Consider the following 17,835-nt stretch of genomic DNA (forward strand, 5'->3'; position numbering starts at 1 on the left):
GAAGCGATTCCGATGGATTCATCGGCGGCGTTGAAGTCGCGACGCAAACCGTGGAAGAAGAAAGGAAGGGATTATTAGAGCTAGGGCTAGGGGTGAGTAGTTAACTCGTCAGACCGACCAACCCATTTATACTGACCCGAACCAAATCGAAAAAAAATAATCTGTCGGATATAGGGCCGGATGTAGGGTCTTAATATTGCATTATCTGATCTAGTAGGGCCGGATAGTTTTTTATCTCAATAACTGAACCAACCCGATCCGATCACCCCTACTTGTAGCAACTAATGTTGATAAGCTGTTACACGTTGTAGCAACTATTGTCGATAAGCTACTACACATTGTAATAGCTATTTCCGATTAGCTGCTATAACGTGTAATGAGTAATGTCTATTATCATTTTAAAAAATTTTATTTTTTTTGTTATATTTATATTTATATTTTATATTTCATTGGATATAGAGTCGGATATCGAAATAACTGACAACTCGTCGGATATCTGATACATAAGAACCGCCGGATATACGGCCGGATGTAGGTCCTGATTTTACATTATCTGATCTAATAAGACCGGATAATTTTTTACCCCAATAACCAAAGCAATCTGATTCGTGATCACCCTTAATTAGAGCATCCCAATGGGATATGGGATATTAAATGGGGCGGGATACATACTGATAAGAGCATGTAATATAAAATTTTAATCACACTTAATCTTAGCAAAAGAAAAACCAAAAAAATATATACTTTCTAACATTACTGACATAAGATATTTGACAATTATAAAATTAGGATTAAAAATAACCATAACAATACATAGTTTTTAGGAAATATACTCATAAATCTTAAAATTATTTTAGTGTGAAAAGAAAAAAAAAGACATTAATATAATTTAATTTTGGACTTCACCCAAATTAGTTATTAAAGGATATAAATTCTTAATAAAATAGTAAGATGATGATGATGATTGATACGGGTTGTAGTGAACGGATACAAAAGATGGCTGAGCTTAAGGGAGTTAGCCTTATAAATCCTTCTATATACGTCTTGTCGGGCTAAAGGTCGGTCAGGCTCAAAGATACTTAGTCTTTTAAGTATCTCCATATACACCTTGCGCGAGCTAAAGGTCAGCTAGGCTCAAAGATACTTAGCCTCATAAACATTCCTATGAAAATCTGATCAAATAAAGGTCGTCCGGGAACAAAGGCACTTAGGCTCAAAGACATGCACTAGCCTCTTAACCTTTCCTATGAATGCACGACCGAATAAAGGTCGTCTGGACTCAAAGGCACTTAGCCTTCAAAGTATCTCCATATACTCCCGGTCGGGCTAAAGACCGATCGGGCTCAAAGATACTTAGCTTCATAACGTTTCCTATGACCGCCCGACCGAATAAAGGTCGTTCGAGCTCAAAAGCACTTAGCCTTCTTAATATCTCCATATATGCCCAGTCGGGCTCAAAGATACTTAGCCTTCTAACGTTACTATGAATGCTCGACCAAATAAAGGTCGCCTGGGCTCAAAGGCACTTAACCTTCTAAGTATCTCCATGTACGTCCGGCTGGGCTAAAGGTCGGTCGCTAAAGGTCGGTCGGGCTCAAAGATACTTAGCCCCGTAACCTTTCCTATGAATGTCCGACCAAATAAAAGTCATCCAGGCTTAAAGGCACTTCGCCTTCAAAGCATCTTCATATACGCTTGGCTGGGTTAAAGGCCGGTTGGGCTCAAAGATACTTAGCCTCATAACCTTTCCTATGAACGCCCGATCGAATAAAGATCGTCCAGACTCAAAGGCACTTAACTTTCTAAGTATCTCCATATACGCCCGGTCGGGCTAAAGATCTGGCGGACTCAAAGATATTTAGCCTCATAATATTTCCTATGAAAGCCCAATCGAATAAAGATCGGTCGGGCTTAAAGAAGCTTGATTTTATATTACAAATACTTGATTGTTATTATCCTCAATATATCATACCAGGTTTCTAAGAAGGTTTATACAACATTTGATACATGACAGAGCAAATTAATACAAAAGAAAGCATGAATGTGGCCGACCTTAACGACCGGCCGAGATATACTCAACGGACAACATTCAACAACATTCTAACAACTTATCATAACTTGTCGAGGAATATTCCTTTAGAGCCTTCTTCGAATGTTATCATATTGCTCACAAGCTAAATAATGATGACAGCATATTGTTGGTTGCTACTTGGTTGCTACTTGGAAAACCTAATGGTTCCACTGTACAAAAATTTTATACAAAGGTCTGAACCTTTTCCTAGCTATCATGTGTTTTTTTAAATTAAACTTGGATCGCTTGCGGAACTTAACACGTTTGATCCAAAGTTTAATTTATTTGTTCTTTTAGGTTTAGACTTGGATCTCCTGCGGAACTTAACACGTTCGATCCAAATCACCTAGGTTATTAATTTCATTAAATATTAATTTCCAAAATTGGCTTCCAAGACTGCATGGCGATGCACCTGACCTTCTTGGATATGGGAACAACCACCACCGCGCTTAGACAAAGCCTTTTAAGGAAAGTTAATATTTAATTTCCTTAAATAACTTTAGGTCAACCAAAAAGAACAATCAAATCACAAGGAAAAGAAAAATAAAAAAACACAACATCGAAAACTAATTCGAAATATTAGAATCGCATGCCTCTTGTATTTGGTATTTTTACAAAGAAATAAAACTAGTATGATGCGGAAATTAAATACTAGTATACCTTTTCTTTTGCAAACAAAAACCTCTAGGTCTTCTACCGTATTCCTCTTCTAATCCCGGACGTTGTGTGGGCAACGATCTTCCGAGACGAGAACCACCAAGGCACCTTCTTCTTCCTTCCTTCAAGTTTCGGCCAAGCATATCTTCTAAGGATGAAGAACTTTTTTTCACCAACCAAGCTCCAAGGGATGCAAGCTTTCTCTCCTTCTTCCTCAAGCTAGATCCGGCCACCTTCTCCAAGCTCCAAGAGATAAAGGATTTCGGCCACACAAGAGGAAGAAAGAAAAAGAAAAGGGCCGTCCACACCAAGGAAGAAAAGAGGGAGAAAATAGAATAGAGTCATTAGCCACGAAGCCTTCTCTACCCCCTCTTTTATAATCCTTGGTCTTGGCAAATAAGGAAAATTTAATAAAAACTTCCTTAATTCTTTTGCCATTGAAAAGGAAAATTTATTTAATTAAAAATAATTTTCTTCTCAATTTATTTGTTTGGCCGGCCACTCTTCTCCCCAAAACAAGGAAAGTTTTAATTAATTAAAACTTCCTAATTTGTCTCCAGAAATTTATAAAAAATTTCTCCAATAATTTTATCCCTTCATGATTGGTTAATAAAAAGGAAATTTTATAAATTAAAATCTTTCTTTTTAACATGTGGATAAAAAGAAAGTTATCTCTAAAAATTAAAATCTCTTTTAATCTACAAATAAGGAAAGATAACAAATCTTTTCTTAATCTCTTGTAGAAACTTATAAAAGAGAATATTTAATTTTTAAACTCTCTTTTAAAACATGAACATGGTTAAAAAGCAAAGTTTTCTTAAAATTTAAAATCCACCTTTTAATCAACAAATAAGGAATGATTTCAAATTTTAAACTCTCTTTTAAACATGTAGATGATTTACAAATAAGGAAAGTTTTTACCAAAAATTAAAACTATCCTTTTAATCTACAAATAAGGAAAGAGATTAATCTCTTCTCTTAATTTTTTGTAGAAAGCTATAAAAGGAAATTTTTAATTTTTAAACTCTCTTTTAAAACCATGATATCCACATAAGAAATTTTTTTAATAAAAATCCTTTTTAATATTCTAGTGGCCGGCCACCTAAGCTTGGGACCCAAGCTTTGGTCGGCCACCAAATTGGCTCATCCACTTGGTCTTGGCCGGCCCTAGCTTGGGTTCCAAGCTAGCTTGGCCGGCCCCATTGGATGGGTAAGAAGGTGGGTATGTGGTGGGTATAAATCTCTATACACAAGAGGCTACGATAGGGACCGAGAGAAGGAATTGGTTTTGGTCTCCCGATGAAATTAATCATCCCATATTCGCCCCGAACACACAACTTAATTTCATCAATAATAATTCATTCCACTAAAGAACTATTATTGAACTACCGCACTAATCCCAAATTACATTTTGGGCTCCTTCTTATTATGAGTGTGTTAGTCTCCCTGTATTTAAGATATCGAATGTCTACTAATTAAGTGAGTTACTGACAACTCATTTAATTAATATCTTAGTCCAAGAGTAGTACCACTCAACCTTATCGTCATGTCGGACTAAGTCCACATGCAGGGTTTAATATGACAATCCTTATGAGCTCCTCTTGGGGACATTATCAACCTAGATCACTAGGACATAGTTTCCTTCTATAATCAATAACACACACTATAAGTGATATCATTTCCCTACTTATCGGGCTTATTGATTTATCGAACTAAATCTCACCCATTGACAAATTAAAGAAATAAATATCAAATATATGTGCTTGTTATTATATTAGGATTAAGAGCACACACTTCCATAATAACTGAGATCTTTTTTCCTTCATAAAGTCAGTATAAAAGGAACGACCTCTAATGGTCCTACTCAATACACTCTAAGTGTACTAGTATAATTATATAGTTAAGATAAACTAATACCTAATTACACTACGACCTTCTAATGGTTTGTTCCTTTCCATCTTGGTCGTGAGCTACTGTTTATAATTTATAAGGAACCGATAACATGATCTTCTGTGTGTGACACCACACACCATGTTATCTACAATATAAATTAATTGAACAACTACATTTATCATAAATGTAGACATTTGACCTGTAACACCCCAAATTTCATGATTTGGAGTCCCAAAAGACCTTATTAAAATCTAGAAATGCTATAGAAAAATTCTAGAGATTTTTAGAAATTTTTAGAGTATTTTTATGCAATTTTTGGAGGTCGTTTGGTATTTTTACTAAACGAAGGAAGTTTCGACAAAAAAATGTCCAAGCCGAGAATTGAACCCACGACCTTTGACTCGGTCAAAACCCAGCTGACCAAGTGGGCAAACAGATTTTTCTGTTTAGAAAAGGTAGCGAATTTATTTAAGATAGTTAACAGAATATTATAAAAGGGAAAAGATGATCTTGGATTTGTTTGTTTAGAAAAGGTAGCGAATTTATTTAAGATAGTTAACAGAATATTATAAAAGGGATAAGTTGATGTTGGATTTGTTTGTTTAGAAAAAGTAGCGAATTTATTTAAAATAATTAACAGAATATTGGATTATAAAAGGGATAAGTTGATGTTGGATTTGTCTATTTAGAAAAGATAGCGAATTTATTTAAGGAGTTAACAGAAATATTAAGTTATAAAAAGGAATAAGTTAATGCTCTGTTTTCCCATAATTTAAACCATTCTCTCCTTCTCTTCTACGTACGATGGCGGAGCTCGGGCAGAAAATGAAAGGGAGTTAGGGCATCATCTCCGGTGGTCGGCCAAGGTCCTAGAAGCCCTTTTTGTTCGGTTGTGAGTCCAAGAAGCAAGGTAAGACGCTTACTCACCTGCGGTAAGAGTAGCTCTCGGATTTCTTGTTTTCCATGATTTCGTAGCATGTTGTAAGGATAGTTTGTTTTGTGTTGCTGCCGTAAGTCTCAAGGGAAGAAAGGGGAAGAACGGTAGAGGTTAAGTATGTGGAAAGATTCCTTTCAAGCTTTGAAATTGGCATTTGTAGCTTTTGATTTGGATTTTTCTGTGTGACCGTGATAAGCATGCTTGGTTAATTTTCCCTTGCTGCCGTGAGTTTGATAAAGAAGAGGAGAAGAGATCCATTAAGTTCTTGTACTAGTATACCATGAAACAAAACAAGCTTTACATAGGTTTGAAGAGAAGATCCCAGCAGGTTTTAGCTTGAGTTGGAACTTGCTGTGCAGTTTCAGATTTTCTTTTAGCATTTAGTTTAAGTTCTGTTAAATGTATTTCAGTTGTGGTATGAGGTTTATGTCTCTAGTTCTAGTTTGTTTTTCCTTAGAAGTTTCGAAGCTTATCCATGCTTAACTCAACTTACAAAACTAGTAAATACCAGATGCATAAGAGTATGTTTGATTTCTGTTTTAAGAGTTAATTATCATGAGGTTTTAAGTGTTGTACTATGTTATTTTTAGGCACTTCAATTTAGTATGACATGCAGATTTTATTAAGTTATAATGCAGAATTTTATTAAGCAGTTTTATTGAGCTAGTATGCAGATTTCTATTAAGAATTAGTGCAGATTTTTGATAACTATTGTATGTGCAGATTTTTTTGTATTCTATGCATGATTATGTGTTACATAGTTAGTTTCATTCATAGATGCATACGAAAGATACCCTAACAGTATTTTGGATTTAAGAAAAGTATAAGAAAGATAAAGATAAGTATAAGAAAGATAAAGAAAAGAAAGAAAAGGCCGAGGCCTTAAGTAGATCCCAAAGTCGAGACTTTAGGGATTTTTGGCACACAAGGTGTCTATTAAAATGCCAAGGCATTTAAAGAAGAAGTAAATAAGCTAATAAGTATTTTACTTTTAAGAAGAGGCTAGTACCCGACTTCCGAGGTTGTCGTTAAACAAATCCAGGTAATCCTACTAGATTCAGGACCAGCTATCTCGGGTTTAGTTGGGGATGCGCGCATAGCAAGTACAGTGTCAGGCCCAAGAAGAAAGTTGATTATTATTTTGAAGTATTATAAGTATAAGTTTTGAACAAGTAAAACGAGTTTTACATAAGTATAAAGTATTAAAGAATAAGTCTTTAAACAAGTTGAATAAGATTCAGAAGGTGTTTAGAATTCAGTAAGTTTAGTTCTTTATTCTACCATGTTTGTCTAGTGGATGAGTAGTTTTCATGTTTACCTATTAGATGAGTAGCATGATTAGCGAGTAGAATTACATGAGTAGATTTCTTAGCTTTTCTTTGCTATTAGTTTGACATGAGCAGTTATGTTTATGCTTTATTTCTTTTTAGAGCATATAGTTTCTAGTTCTTTTCGTATACATGCACATTCGTGATTTTGTGAGTTAGATAGCGCTTACTAAGCAAATTTTGCTTATAGACTACACTTCCTCTTACTGCAGATAAAGGAAAAGAAAAGATTTAGCAAGGAAGGCGACAAGGTGGCGCGGATGGTGTGTGATGCCAGGACTATGGAAGCCTTAGGACTTAGTTTAAGAATTTATTAAGATTGTCATTTATTAAGAAGGTATTAGATGAGCCATTTAGTCTTCCGCTGTTAGTTAATTGTATGTTTTCATTTTGTTTCCGCTATTCATTACTTGCATGATTTGATTTCATTAAACTGCGTGGTGATGTTATTCCTTTTATGTGTTTGATATGTGTTCCAGCCGCCTGTGGCTGTGTATATTATGTTATGTATTAATGATTATGGTCACCGGTACAAGGGAGACTCTGTCGGAATTTTTCGGTAGGGTTTCCATGTGATTCTTAATCATACCGGTTAAGTAGAGTTAGTAGTTAAGTAACGGTCATCCTTAGAGAGTAGTAGTAGTAAGAAGGGTGGTCGTTACATGACCAATGTGATTCTTATTTCTAGATAAATATTTATACCAAAAGCTAGGCTTTTAGTATACATCCTAACACATATTCCTTTAACAAGCCTCAGTAATAGCGAGATATATATATGACAAAAGATGTACATCTATGGGTAGGTAAAGATTCCTCGGGCAATTATTGCACATTGTCTAGGTTGTATTTCTTTCCATCACCTAACAAACTTTATTATCCAGGAGACCACCTCACGATCACGGAGGTTATGTGTGGTGGTATAAAAAAGGGGATCCTCTCTGTTGGCAAGGTATACAAACATCTACATCTGAACCTTAGTTTCGCATGAGCATTTTCGCTACTGTTCTTCATCCACCTTATTGAAATCATACTAACTTAAGTATCAGAGGGTCTTGCCAGGGATCCCCATCCCGAGCTTTGGTCATTAACACTTTATCGGATTGTCTGAGTGTGCACAAAAGCATTAAGGAGCTTCTCTGTTCATCAGGAAGTCCTCTAGCAATTAACAAATTATCCACCGGAGCCAGCGCGCCATCTCTTTAGCTTTTAGACAGGATCAAGTTTAGCGCCGTCTGTGGGAATCTTCACCTGAATCTAAGACTTAGAGGAAAAATTCACCACTGTTACCTTGACGCAAGAAGATTTGGAGTTGTTGATTAATTCTCGAGTTCAACAATGGGTACAACAGCAACAACAAGCAAATACTAGTGGTACATTACCATCACCGCACCCTGCAGGCTTGAGGACAACACATAAGAAGGAGAGAGGGGTTCAGGAGGAAGGCCCTGCTCGTATGCTTCATGTGCTTCCTTCACTCGTTCATCCCCCCGAGCACTCTTTCGCACACCACCGAAGCAATTGGACCAAGAGGGATTATTCCAAGAATCTTCAAGAGAAGTGCATGTCCGAAATAGACGCAAAGGAAAAGCTCCAGTGAGAGATAGCTCTCTGGGGCAAGCTGTCACCCTGTTTTCTCAACAAATATTGGAGGATCCATTATCAAAGCACTATCAGAATCTGGACATCAGAGAATATTCGGGAACAACTAACCCAGAGAATCATCTCCTCAAATTCGAGAACACCGCCCTTCTTCAACAGTTTACAGATGATGTAAAGTGTCAAATGTTCCTTACCACATTCGGCGGTGCAGCCCAGCGATGGTTCAAACGATTACCGGACAACTCCATTCGATACTTTAAAGACTTTTGTAAAGTTTTTCTTCACCACTTCTGTAATCGGCGCTACTACAAGACTCCGTGAAACCTTTTCTCGCTCAAACAAGGGTCCAATGAAACACTCAGATCCTACATTAAGAGGTTCAATCAGGTGGTTGTGGATGTCCCCACAGCCACCACGAAGATTCTGGTGAATGCCTTCTCTCAGGGACTCACCAATAACGACTTCTTTCGTGATCTAGTGAGAAGACCTCTAAAGGATTTTGATATTCCACTCAATCGAACCATTGAATTCATCAACGTCGAAAAGGCACAAGCTGCCCGAAAGAAGGAAGTTGTCACACGTACTCTCGTTCCAACTATTAAGCACCCAACGCAGCCTGCCCTCCACTGAAAGGACCTCAAGCGGGCCATCAATTTCGGCATCAAGAATCACGACCTCAGGGCGTGCAGCATGTGGAAGCCCCTCGGGGAGTTCCGCGAAAGTGGTGTACATATCACCGATCAGACACCCATAACACTCAAGATTGTTTTGGTTTGGCAGGGTGTTAGAACAATAATCCTAGATACCATCGGCATTCGCCAACTCCCAACCACCAATCGTACCAGCGCCGACTGTATCAACAGCAGAATAGCCCGTTCATGATTGAGTATCAAGTGGACCGACAACAACATAGAACACCCCCAACAGCAGGCCGAACAAACTCAATCACTGACTCTATCTCAGCAAGAATAGTCCTTGACACGACAAGAGGAAAATTACAACAATGCCCATTGAGGTAGCATTGGGATGATCACGGGAGGGTCAACTAACGAAAATTCCAATCTGGCGAGGAAGTCGCACGCTCACAAGCTGGAAATTCATGCGGTCGGATGTAGTCCGGAAAAAGCATAAGGATCTGAAATCAATTTCGGGCCCCGAGATCTCGAAGGGGCGGAAATATCCCATGATAACACTCTAATAATTAAGGTCGTTATAGCTAATTATAATATTCCTTGTACTTTTGTTGAGATATTGTTCTTGATCCTCCTCTAACCGCGAATATACCAGAATGTCATCAATAAAGACAATAATAAACCAGTCTAAATATTCCAAGAATACTCGGTTTATCATATCATAAAAGCTACAGGAGCATTGGTAAGCTCAAATGACATTACCAAAAACTCATAATATATATACCGAGTACAGAAGGCGATCTTCTGAATATCTGTATCTCTAACCCGTAATTGGTGATAACCTGATCTTAAATCAATCCTTGAGTACACACAGGTACCTTTAAGCTGATCAAATAAATCATCTATTCTAGATAGAGAATACTTGTTTTTGATAGTTACAAAGTTTAACTGCCTATAACCAATGCAGAGCCTTAAGGATTCATCTTTTTTCTTAGCAAAGAGCACCGAAGCACCTCAAGGAAAAAAACTAGGATGGATAAAACCCTTATCTAGCAACTCCTGAAGCTAGATCTTTAGTTCCTCCAATTCTCTTGGTGTTATCCGATATGAAGCTTTCGATATTGAAGTTATGCCAAGAAACAACACAATGGCAAACCCTACCTGTCGCCGAGGTGGAAAGCCATGAAGTTCTTCAAGAAATACGTCGGGATATTCACGAATTATGTGGACATAAGAAAGCTGGACAAAACTATCTACATAGGAACTCACTAAAGACAAGAGATATCCCTTACATCCCTGAGTCAACAACTATTGAGTCTGGAGAGCTGAGATAATAGATATCACTCGATTATTGATCCCAATAAATTCCCATGATGATTGATCCAAGGATTGAAAAGTTACTACTTCGGCTTGACAATCGACAGTGGCATGATACTCTGACAGCTAATCCATATCTAAAATAATATCGAATTTGTTGGACCCCGTGGTAGTTTTGATGTGATCAACCAAGTTGGTTAGGTCCTGCCTTGTGTTTGATCCCTGTGTCTGAGTGTGCAGGAGCTTAGGAGCACAGGAAGTCGAGTAGAAGACGCGACTAGCGAGAAGGACGGCACGGGAGAGAGCCGACGGGCTCGGTGCGTCCGAGGGACGAGGTGTCCGCGGAAGAGTACTCCGGTGGAGCAAGAAGAACGTGCGAGGCGTTCAAGGGACGAGAAGCCAGATGGAAGCCTGCTCGAGGAGAAGTCCAGGAATTGAGTTCGGGTGAGCCCTATTCCGGTTGGCCGCAATCACCCAAAAGATCGGAGCGTTGGAAGTCAAAGCGAAGCAAAGAAGCAAGCTGAAAGTCAAGCTGCCAGCTTGGAGGCGCCTCCATCAGGATTGGAGGCGCCTCTATATTGAAGGCGCCTTCAATCCAGATTGAAGGCGCCTTCAGTCCAGGTTGAAGGCGCCTTCAACCCAGTCAATCCGACCGTTTGCCTTCGGATAGAGTTCTATCCGATCACTTGCTTGGAGGCGCCTTAGACCCCTATTGGAGGTGCCTTGGACCTCCAAGATAGAATTTCCAGGGGCTATAAAAGGACCCCTGGAGCTATGAATTATTCATTAATTGAGTCTTCAACTCTGTAGTCATTCCTAGCAACTTGTCTGAGCTTTCCATTGTGTAAAAGGCTTCTCCGCCTTCAGTAAAGGAGATCTCTACTAGTGCGCTTTTCATCGCCCTGGATTAACAACCTCCTTGGTTGTAACCAGGTTAACTGCTGAGCCCATTTCTATTTCTCTACTTTTGTTATAGTTGTTTATTATTTTGAGTTGAAAGACGAGGAAGGTAGTTTTTATTTTTCAGGAGCAATTCACCCCCTTCTTGCCAGCCTCCGCTGCACCAACAATTGGTATCAGAGCCAGAACGCCTCAAAAGGACTAACCGCCAACTGAAGCACATCGATCAAGACGATGGCCAGATCTAACATCCAACCGCCAAAATTCGGAGGGGACTTCGTAAACTGGAAGAAGCATATGGAGGTATTTTTTGGTACTGATTTCGATTTATCACTAATAATGGAATTTGATTTTGAAGCTCCCGAAGGCAAAATAAAATATCAATGGACAAAGAAAGAGCAGGCCGACTACGTGGCAAACAAGAAAGCAGAATTCCATCTGCTAAGCGTACTTCCGCCACAAGAAGTCAACCGGATCGGCACCTACAACTCGGCAAAGGAGCTTTGGGAGAAGTTCCTTGAACTACACGAAGGAACATCCGAAGCCAAGCTTGCAAGACGGGACTTACTTCGCAACCAGCTCACCAATCTTCATCTGGAAGAAAATGAAACAATTGCACATCTACACTCGAGGATCCAGGAACTCATCACCGGACTTTCGAATCTCGGAGAAGAGGTAAGTAACCGAGATTCACTAAGGTACGCTTTAAATTTCTTTCCTCAAAACTCAAAATGGGCATCACTAGTAGATGCCTTTTACATTTCAAAAGATCTAGAAAAAATTTCATTAGAAGAATTCTTTTCAACTTTTGAAGTGCATGAGTCAAGATGTGCAGGTATAAAGGAGCCCAAGGATAACGTCGCCCTCAAAGCTTCGAGAGACGAACCTGAGTCAGAATCTTCTCTCGACGACGAGGAAATGGTAATGATGGTAAGAAGATTCAAGAAACTTTGTAAATTTAGATCTACTAACCATCCACAGAGGGAAAAGAAAAGGACGATCCGCTGCTACCACTGCGACGAAGAAGGGTACGTCAAGGACAACTGCCCCAAGCTGAAGAACAAGGACAAGGATAAAGGTAAAAAGCCTGTCCAAAAGCGTAAGGCTCTAAAAGCAACGTGGGGCGATACGTCGTCCAAATCGGAAGTCAAAGAATTCTCCGGACTCGCACTGATGGCGAGTCATCAAAATGACGACTATGATTCAAGCTCTTCTGAGATGAGCATCGAGAGCATCAATGAAGGGGGAGCCTCGTCGGAAGAAAGCAGCAGTTCAGGGGGAGACACAGACAACAAAGTCGACAAGGTAAGTCAGGTACGTTCACTCCCTCCCGATAAAGTTTTTAGGTTTGTTAAGTTATTAACTAAAGACTGTTGTAAATTAGAAAAAGAAATTAAGAACTTAAAAATAAAATTAGCTAAATCTTGTCCTCTAGAAGATTTAGACAAATCAAAGTTAGAAAATGAAAAACTGAAATCAGAAAATGAAAGTCTGAAAATTCAAGTAGATAACATGAAAAATCATGATGCATGCTTTAATAAATTTCCAACATAAAAAATTAGACTTTATGGAAAATTGAATTGGTATATTAGAAATTATCAGGGACAACTTAGAAGAGTGCCCAAGAATTATGTACCCCCTAAGTATTTGATTAATCCAATAGGAAGGAACCTCTATTGGGTTCCAAAATCTGTGCTAAATTAATCATTTAAAATTAAAAGCTCTAAGAGAGAAAATTAAACATTGATTTTCCTTATGCGGCTTTGACTAGAAAGTGGTTGTTACTCCAATAACCAAGAAGGCCTAGTGCCTCGCCACTAACTGGAAGCCAAATATAGAAATGAAAAGTTTAATTAACTTTCTGAAAAAATATTTTTTTTTGCTTTGGAAGTTTCTTTTGTAAATTTTAAATTTTTTTTTGAAAAATTCAAAAATTTATTGTACTTAAATTTTTTCAAAAATTAATTCTAACTTGTAAATTTGCTTTAAAATTATCCCATTTTTGTTTTGATCAAAGGGGGAGAGAAAGGTACAAGTTTAGGGGAAGTTAGGAAATTTAAAATTTTAATCTTTTCCTAAAATGTGTTGCAATTTCACTTATTGCAATTTTTTGTACTAAACATATTAGTTTAGTAATTCTCTTTAAAATTACATTTTTTTTGTGTCTATTTTTACCCTAGCTTGAACTTGGGTTGATGCACATCAAAAAGGGGGAGATTGTTGGACCCTGTGGTAATTTTGATGTGATCAACCAAGTTAGTTAGGTCCTGCCTTGTGTTTGATCCCTGTGTCTGAGTGTGCAGGAGCTTAGGAGCGCAGGAAGTCGAGCAAAAGACACGGCTAGCGAGAAGGACGGCACGGGAGAGAGCCGACGGGCTCGGTGCGTCCGAGGGACGAGGTGTCCGCGGAAGAGTACTCCGGTGGAGCGAGAAGAACGTGCGAGGCATTCGAGGGACGAGAAGCCGGATGGAAGCCTGCTCGAGGAGAAGGCCGGGAATTGAGTTCGGGTGAGCCCTATTTCGGTTGGCCACAATCACCCAAAAGATCGGAGCGTCGGAAGTCAAAGCGAAGCAAAGAAGCAAGCTGAAAGTCAAGCTGCCAGCTTGGAGGCGCCTGCATATTGAAGGCGCCTCCAGCTTGAAGGCGCCTTCAGTCCAAGTTGAAGGCGCCTTCAACCCAGTCATTCCGACCGTTTGCCTTCGGATAGAGTTCTATCCGATCACTTGCTTGGAGGCGCCTTGGACCCCTGTTGGAGGCGCCTTGGACCTCCGAGATAGAATTTCCAGCGGCTATAAAAGGACCCCTGGAGCTAGGAATTATTCATTAATTGAGTCTTCAACTCTGTAGTCATTCCTAGCAACTTGTCTGAGCTTTCCATTGTGTAAAAGGCTTCTCCGCCTTCAGTAAAGGAGATCTCTACTAGTGCACTTTTCATCGCCCTGGATTAACAACCTCCTTGGTTGTAACCAGGTTAACTGCTGAGCCCATTTCTATTTCTTTACTTTTGTTATAGTTGTTTATTATTTTGAGTTGAAAGACGAGGAAGGTAGTTTTTATTTTTCAGGAGCAATTCACCCCCCTCTTGACGGCCTCCGCTGCACCAACAGAATTCAGTCATCTCTAGCACCTGCAGATCCACTGTAAGAATATGCCTAATGAAATTTAAAGGACAACTCTTGACCTCCTGATCTGACATCAATACTCCACCTTATGGTGTCAATACTGATAATCCATAAGGTCGAAGAGTTGGGACCTCCCAATCTTGCATACAAACTCATGAGAAATAAAGGAATGAGAGCTACCGACATCTATCAATACATCTGTAAGAATACTATGAACTGAAATAATACCTCGGATAACAAATCCTACAACTCGTGGTGCCTCCTCATGAGTCAAAGCATAAACATGTCCCGACTCAAGACCCGATGGCTAACCCCTCTAGATAGAAGAAGAGGGTTGACTCTGATCCTGCGAAGGCTGGTATGACTTAATCGAAGGCTGATAAGATAATAGTGGCTGATACTGCTGGGGTGGCGGTAACAAGTACTATTCGGGTGGAGGTAGCAAGTACTATTGGGGTGGAGCTACCAAATACTATTGAGATGGAGCTGGCAAATACTGTTGAGATGGAGCTAGCAAATACTGATGAAGAGGAGGTATTGAATGATACTCAGTCTCCACCTGGGACTATAAATGATAGAGTTGTGGTAGTTGAGCAGACTGTGTAGGTGGGGGGATTTCGTTGCTGAGCCTACTGAGATCTCTGTGGGCATTTCTGCTGCCAAGACTATGGAGGTTGTGGGGTAAGTCGAGCCTGTTGAGACTGTGATCCTCCTGCTTGATGTTGTGCCTTTAAAGTGCAATCTTTCTGGATATATCCTGGTAGTTTACAATAGAAACATATACTCTTATCCAGTAGACATTCTGATGGTAAGTGATTTAGTGCACCATATTGAAAATACTTCACAGATATCTGACCCCGCTATGATAGGAGTGGACGACTAGATCCCTGTGATACTTTGGCCACCTTTTGTGACCGTGAAGACGCTCTAGTTGTATCCTGGCCATGAGATCGACGACCTTAACTCTGCTGTCTAGAGTGTGAGCTCTTCGAGGTCTATCGGTTGGCTTCTCTTTCTTGGGAGACTTGCTGCTAGGTCATCTCAATAAATATAGCTTGATCAAGTGCCTCCCAATAAGTAGTAAGAGGAAATTCAGAGATCTTGATCCAATATAAGTTGTCAGTCCCTGTGTAAAGTGAAGCATACGATCTAAGTCCTAAGCTACCATATGTGGGCAAAACTCAGCAAGTCTACAAAATTCTGAACTATAGTCCAGCACGCTTCGATCACCACTACAACAAAAACCCTCATAGACATCGACTTTCCACCGGTGTCTATTACATTTTCGACCGATGTCTATGAAGGCGATGTTAAAGGTTTGCCATTTTAGACATCGGGTTAAAACCGGTGTAGTATCACTTAACGACACCGGTGTTCGAATCGGTTATTAACCGGTGTAGTATCACTTAACGACACCGTTTCATCAACGGTGTAAAACCGATATAATATTATATGTTAATAACACCAGTTTTGGTAGCGGTATATGACCGATGTAATATTAGTTAATTACACCGATTTTGCAGCGGTGGAAGACCGATGTAATATCAGTATTTTTTAATAGTACAAATTTGATTTCCGAAACAGTGAAAAGTCGACAGTAACCAAAAAAATACACAAATATTCACAAATTACACAAATATTCTTCATTCAACAATATCCATAAAATACACAAATATTCACAAATTACATAAATATTCTTCTTACAACAGTATCCATAAAATACACAAACATTCTTTTTACATCAAAAGCTAATAGATATCAGAATCAAGGTAGAACATTCTTTTAACAACACATCAAGATAGAACCGCACTTCAAATATAATCTAGCATGCATTCAGCCCACTCGAACCGCACTTCATCAATTTCAACTTTGGAGTACTTGAGATTTGTAAACTGTAAAAACACATAAATAATATATTAGTAAACCAAGACCAAAAATCATAGTTGAAAATGCAATAAGAGCACCAGGTAATAAGATGACTAATTGGAATGCTTTAAAAAGATAAACATTCATCAATTATCTCAACCACAAATAAATAGAAAGAAGAATCATAGATGTAAGATACTGATATAGTCCAACACTAACACAAATTCAAAGAAGAAATTACCTATCTTTGTAAGCTGAAGCCAAATTTGCATGGGCTTTAGGCATAGTTGGTCTGATATTCACAACACGTATATAATCCTGAATTGCTTCAGTAACTCTACCAATCTCCTTAAATGTGTTCCCTCTATTGACAAGACCATCAGCAGCAGTCTGCGAAGAACTTCATTGTAACAGGCTATCGCTTCTGCACGGTGTAATACAAAGAACTATATCAATTTCCAACTAGGGAAAGAAGATGATAGACAAATTATATGACTTTCTTCCATTAAATGAGGCAATATGCAGTAACTCTCAAACTAGCGATGAAAAAGGCAGATATAGTACTCTACCTGTTGCTTGTATATAATAGCCAAGTTGTTGAAGGGCGCAGATATCCCTGTTGTAACTACTAAAGTTGCCTTATAGAATGATGCAGCAACACTCATCATGTTGCTGCATGAAGAGAAGTTTCATTAAGGAACAAAAATAAACTATCCGCATAGTTGTCATCAAACATTTCTAAAGCTTACCAGTCCATGTATATGTTGCCAAGGCTTGACAATGCTTGTGGATGGTTAGGTTGTAAAGCAAGGCATGACTTGGGAAAAATTATTAAAATGAAGTTATTCAACAAGGGAAAAAAACTTAAGAGAATAAAAATATCCAAATTAAAAAGTCACCCTATAGAAGTTGATAGCCTCTTCCACATGTCCAGCGTCTTTGAGAGCATTCCCCTTTTAATGTGCAAGAAAGTCGATCATTAACTAACCTGGCTCACCATCAAGAAGGATACCACATTTTGACATATTAGACCATTATCAACTTACCAGATTATTGTAAGCTTCAATAAAGGTAGAATCACAGTTGATAGCTTGCTTGTAATGCAGAATTGCCATGTCAAGTTGACTTTGTTCATAATAGATGCCAGCAAGGTTTCCTGCGTCCAGATATCCCCAATGCATAGTTGACATAATAAACTCTCTTCAGAGCATAGTTTGCAGCAAAGTTATCCACAAAATCAAAAAGAGATTAACAGTCCAGTGGAAAAATAGGAGTTATTGAATCACGTAGCATATTCCAGTGAAAGTATTCTACCACAGTAATGTTATGAAGAACTTGAAATAAATAGAAAATGATTAAGAGTTCACACAAACAAAAACTACACATAGTAAATAAACTTCTCTCCTTTTGTATGCAAGTCAACAACAAATCATCATGTACTTCAAAAATGAGTAAGATATTAGTTAAAATAGAAATAATTAGAGGAAAAAATAGACATGTTTCATATAGCAGC

General features: G+C 38.6%; 1 long non-coding RNA gene across 1 annotated transcript; it reads right to left on the reverse strand.

Annotated features, from left to right (window-relative positions):
• Positions 1-17,081: 17,081 nt before the first annotated feature.
• LOC121983384 lies at positions 17,082-17,633 on the reverse strand. The gene is made up of 3 exons (XR_006112473.1): positions 17,369-17,633; positions 17,222-17,275; positions 17,082-17,139 (listed from the first exon to the last, which is right to left on the reverse strand). It is a non-coding gene; the product is annotated as an uncharacterized LOC121983384 (long non-coding RNA).
• Positions 17,634-17,835: the final 202 nt, after the last annotated feature.

Source organism: Zingiber officinale, chromosome 5A, assembly GCF_018446385.1.
Source record: "Zingiber officinale cultivar Zhangliang chromosome 5A, Zo_v1.1, whole genome shotgun sequence".
Classification (NCBI taxonomy): domain Eukaryota; kingdom Viridiplantae; phylum Streptophyta; class Magnoliopsida; order Zingiberales; family Zingiberaceae; genus Zingiber; species Zingiber officinale.